At 36.8% G+C, this 5,737-nt stretch overlaps 1 pseudogene; it reads left to right on the forward strand.

The window, feature by feature from the left end:
- Positions 1-2,228: 2,228 nt before the first annotated feature.
- LOC102496520 (60S ribosomal protein L18 pseudogene) lies at positions 2,229-2,791 on the forward strand (annotated as a pseudogene).
- Positions 2,792-5,737: the final 2,946 nt, after the last annotated feature.

The raw sequence follows: 5,737 nt of genomic DNA on the forward strand, positions 1-5,737 counted from the left end.
AAATGTTTAAGGAAGTCCTCTTCAAGTAGAAGAAAAATGATATTAGATGAAAGTCTGGATCTACACAAAATAATGAAGAGTACTAGAGAAGGCAACTAAATGGGTAAATATAGCATATTTCCTTAAATGATAACTTATTCTTTAAACAAACATAGTAATGTAGAGAGTGTGGTTTATAACTTACATATAAGTATAAAGTACAACAATAATAGCATAAAGACAGAGGGGAGAAATGAAAGCATACTATTACAAGATTCTTATACTATGTATGAAATATCATAATATTACTTGATATTGTGTCTATTATGATATTGTGAATACTACATGTGAAGTGGCATAATACTGTTTGGCTGTGAGATGTTAAAGATGTATACTGTAAACCTGAAAACAATTACTAAAATCACAAGCGTCAAGGTTAATATTCCAACAAATAAGGTGAAATAGAACCACAGAAAATATTCAATTAATCCAAAAATAGGCACAAAATTGGAGAGGGAGGAGAACAAGAAAAAGAAAGAAACAATGGAAAACTAATATCAAGATAACAGACTTAAGTCTAACCATATAATCACATTAAATATAAATGTTTGAAATACCCTCAATTAAAGAGCATAGATTTACAGGTTAGATTTTAAAAGGAAAAGAAAAACTAAACAAAACAAGGACTCAACTATATCCTGCCTACAGGTAACTCATTTTATATTTAAAGACAAAATAAATTGAAAATAAAAGAATTTTTAAAAGAGATGTTACATTATCCCTTTTAAAAGGAAACTGGAAATATCAGGAAATATCAGGAAAAGTAGATGCTAGAACAAAAGTCTTATCAGGGATATTGAAGACACTTTTAAAAATCATGACAGAAGAGTTCATTTATTAAGACATAATAATTCTGAATATTGATGCACCTAATAACCAAGCTACAAAGCACATGAAGTGAAGTTCATGGAATTTAACCCCAAGATGAGTCCATCATAATAGTCAAAAACATCAATATCCTTCTCTTAAGAATTGATAGAATTGGGACCAGCAGTTAGTGTAATGGCTATGTCACTTAACTCCCATGTAGCTGATCGCAGTTTGAGTCCCGGACCTGGTGGCTTAAATTCACACTGGGCGCATGTGCGTGTATGCCCAAGATCCTGAGAGGAGAATGGAGGAGAAGGGATTGCGACGCAGCATTCACCCTCCAGTCTCTGTCTTTCTGGCGAGTGCACACGCCCTATAGCAAAAACCTCTCCAAAAAAAAAGAGAAAAAATTGATAGAATTAAGCAGGAAATCAGTAAGGATATAGAAGACTTGAACAACACTCTTAACCAACTTGACCTAATTGGCATTTATACAATATTCCACCCAACAACAGCAGAATACAAAGTGCACAAGGAAAATTTACCAAGATAGACCATATTTTGGTGCATAAACCGAGTCTCAATAAACTTAAAAGGATCCTAGTCCTACCAAGTATGTTCTCTAACCACAATAAAATCAAATTATAAATTAATAACAGAAAGATCTCTGGAAAAATCCACAAATATTTGAAACTAAATAACACACTTCTAAATAATTAAGGAGTCAAAGAAAAAAATCAAAACTGAATTTAAATGTATTTCAGACTAAATGAAAGCGAAAATAAAACATATTGAAATTGGTACGCTACCACTAAATCAGTACTTACAAATATATAGCATAAATGCCTATATTGGAAAAGAAAGGAATTATTGAAGTAATGACTTAGCTTCTACCTTAAACTAGAACACGAAAGAGCAAATTAAACTCAAAAGAAGCAAAGAAAAAAAGAATAAAAATTCCAACAGAAGTCAATGAAATAAAAAAAAGGACAGAAAAGAAAAATCAATGAAACCAAAAGCTGATTCCTTAGAAAACTTGGGACCAGCAGATAGAGTAATGGTTACATCGCTAGACTCCCAGGTAGTCCACCACAGTTTGAGTCCCGGACCCGGTGGCTTATACTCACACCAGGTGCGTGTGCGTGTGTGCCCAAGATCCCAAGAGAAGAATGGAGGAGAAGGGATTGCAGCATGGCCAACCTCCCTGGGGGGTGATTTCTTGCTTTCTGTCTCTCTGATTCTCCAGCGAGTGCAGGTGCTCTTTACCAAAACTCTCTCTCAAAAAAAAAAAAAAAAAAAAAAAAGGAAAACTTTTAGCTCAACTAATCAAGAAAAAGTTAAAAAATCTACAAATTACGAGCTGAGTAGAAGGCGCTATCATGGGAGACGACATCCGCCACAACATGGACCACAAGGTGCGACGCAAGGAGCCCAAGAGCCAGGACATCTACCTAAGGCTGTTGGTCAAGCTATACCGGTTTCTGGCCAGACAGACCAACGCCACCTTCAACCAAGTTGTGCTGAAGAGGTTGTTCAGGAGTCGCACCAACTGGCCCCCTCTGTCCCTTTCCAGGATGATCCACAAGATTAAGCTTCCTGGACGGGAAAACAAAATGGCTGTGGTCTTGGGGACCATCACAGATGATGTGCATTCAGGAGGTGCCCGAGCTGAAGGTGTGCACTGCGTGTGACCAGTCGGGCCCGCAGCCACATCCTCAAGGCTGGGGGCAAGATCCTCACCTTGGACTAGCTGGCCCTGGACTCCCCCAAGGGCTGTGGCACCGTCCTACTCTCCGGTCCTCGCAAGTGCTGCGAGATGTACCCGCATTTTGGCAAGGCCCCTGGAACCCCTGCGCAGCCACACCAAACCTTACGTCGCTCCAAGGGCTGGAAGTCCGAGCGTGCCAGATGCCGACTTGCCAACCGAGGCTACAAAAACTAACCCCTGATCCTGTTGCGTTATTAAAAAGCTTTTGGATTGTGGGGGAAAAAAAAATCTTCAAATTACCAATATCAGAAACAAGAGCAAATACATCACTGCCACAGACTAGATCACTAAAGCTATCGAAGAAAATGAATTTACACTTAAAGATCAACCCCGAAACAAAGCACCAAACTCAGATGAATCCATTTGAATATTACCGAACATCCCCAAAATATAATGATCTGTTCTATACAAACACTTCTAGAAAACTGAAGAGAAGAAAACTATTTCTGAACTCACTGTGAGGTCAGCATTACTTAATACCAAAGCCAGACTAAGAAATCACAAGATAAGAAAACTATAAACCAATGATCTGTTATAAATATAGATGTAAAAAAAAATCTAAACAAGATTTTTAGCATATTGAATCCAATATATAGAGAGAATCAAATATATATGTATGTATGTATATATACTCTATATCTATATTATATAGAAAGTAGGCCAGCGTCTGTGGTGTGTTTAAGATAGCTGGATCCCACATGGCTGACTGTGCAGTTTGAGTCCCAGACCCAGAAGATTGAGAAACATGCCAAGTGCATGTATATGAGTACCTAAAATCCCAACAGGAGGGAGAGGTGTAGGAGAAAGGATTACAGCATGACCATTCCCTGTGTGGTTGCTTTTTTACTTTTCATTCTCTGTCTCTTTCTCTCTGTGGTAAGTACATGGCATCCTCTGGCAAATGATGTATAGCAATTGAGTGTTTAAATAAAAATAAGTAAATAAATAAATAAATAAATAAATAAATAAATAAAGTAAAAAAGGAGGGGGGGGAGAAAAGAGTATGTCTCACAATGCAATGGAGTTTAGTAACATAAGGTTAGTTTAATATTCGAACATCATTCACTTGTTTATCATAAAATTAAAAGGAAAAACCATAGTCCTCTCAATAGATGTAGAAAAAGCATTTGAACCCCCAAGTCTACTCCTGATTTTAAAAAAATGACAATAACAAAATTCTCAGCAAACTGTGAATATAAGGGAATTCCTTGTTGTCATTAAAAAAATGTCAAAGAACCTACAGCTCGTGTCATACTTGACCAAGAAAGACTGAATGTCTTCTCCCTAAGATCAGGAACAACACAAGGATGCTCCTTTTCAACCTTCTATTGAGCATTGTACATGAGGTTTGAGCAACTATAAGAAAGCAATAAAAAGAAATAGAAGTAAGACTTTTCCACAAGCAACATATCTTATCTATAAAACCCAAAAATTACTACCAAAAAAAATCACCACAAAAAAATAAGTCAGTTTAGCCAAGTTTCAGGAGGATACAAGCTCAATACACAAAAATCAGTATGTTCCTATATTCTAGTAATAAAAATTTGAAATTGCAATTTTAAAACCAACACCACTTATACCACCAAAAAAAAAGTATTTAGAGATAACTCTAACAAGGATGTGTATGACCTGTGCACTGCAAACCACAGAATATTTCTAAGAGAAATGAAAGACTTCAATAAATGGAAGCATAGAACGTGTTCGTGAATCAGAGGATTTAATATGATCAACATGTCAGTTATCCAAAATTAGCCTACAGATTCAACACAGTCTCAATCAAAATATCAGCAGATTTTTATTTTTTGTAGAAATTGATAACTTCTTAAAGTCACATAGAAATCCAACTACCCTAGTATAGCTTAAATGACTTTGACAAAGAATAAACTTAGAGTCTAGAAATAGACCAAAATATATACAAACAACTGATTTTTTTTTTTTTTTGGAGAGATTTTCACTGTAGGGCGCGTGCGCTTGCCAGCCAAACAGAGAGAGACATAGAGACAGAAAGCGAGAAATCACCCCCCAGGGGGGATGGTCACGCCGCAATCCCTTCTCCTCCATTCTCCTCTCGGGATCTTGGGCACGCACGCACACGCGCCCGGCGTGAGTTTTAAGCCACCGGGTCCGGGACACGAACCACGGTCGACTACGTGGGAGTCCAGCGACATAGCCATTACGCTAACTGCTGGTTCCCCAAACAACTGATTTTTGATGACAATGCAAAGCAATTCAGAAGAGAAAGCACATTCTTTCTTGAAAATGGTGTTAAAACAATCGAATATAACTATATTTAAAAGAGAACTTAACAATTCAGTTAAACATTTGAACAGATAATTTAGTTAAGAAGGGACACAGAAGGCAAATGAGCACATGAAAACATGCTTAACATTATTAGTCATTAAGGAGATGTGAATTAAAACCACCACGGTGGTTTTGATAGGTATTGCTTCAAATCTGTTGATCACTTTGGATAGTATAGTAAAAATATTTTAACAATATTGGGACCAGCAGTTGGCGTAACAGTTATGTTACCGGACTCCCATGTAGTCAACCATGGTTCAAGTCCTGGACCCGGTGGCTTAAACATATGCGTGCCCAAGATTACAAGAGGAGAATGGAGGAGAAGGGATTGTGGCGTGGCCATCCTCCTGGGAGGTGAGGGAGGTGATGTCTCTCTTTCTGTCTCTCTGTCTCTCTCTTTCTGGCGAGCGCATGTGCCCTGTAGCAAAAACCTCTCAAAAACAAAAAAACAATATTAATTATTTCAATCCATAAACATGGGATTTCTTTCCATTTTGTTGTTGTTGTTGCCTTCAATTTCTTTCATCAGTATTTTATGGTTTTCATCGTAGAGATATTTCAACCTCCTTGGTTCAATATATTCTTGTGTTATCTATTTATCTGAAGCTATCACAGGTTTGATCACCTTTTCTAAATTCTTTTCTTTTAGCTAGTCTCTTATTGGTGTTTAAAAACACTACCAATTTTTGTATATTGATTCTGTAACCTGAAACTTTATTGTTGTTTTCTTATCAATTCTAAGAGTGTTTAGGTGGATTCTCTAGATTTTTCTATATTTAAAACAATGTCATCTGTAAATATGGACAATTTTACTTCTTC

Source organism: Tupaia chinensis, unplaced genomic scaffold, assembly GCF_000334495.1.
Source record: "Tupaia chinensis unplaced genomic scaffold, TupChi_1.0 Scaffold000234_1, whole genome shotgun sequence".
Taxonomy (NCBI): domain Eukaryota; kingdom Metazoa; phylum Chordata; class Mammalia; order Scandentia; family Tupaiidae; genus Tupaia; species Tupaia belangeri.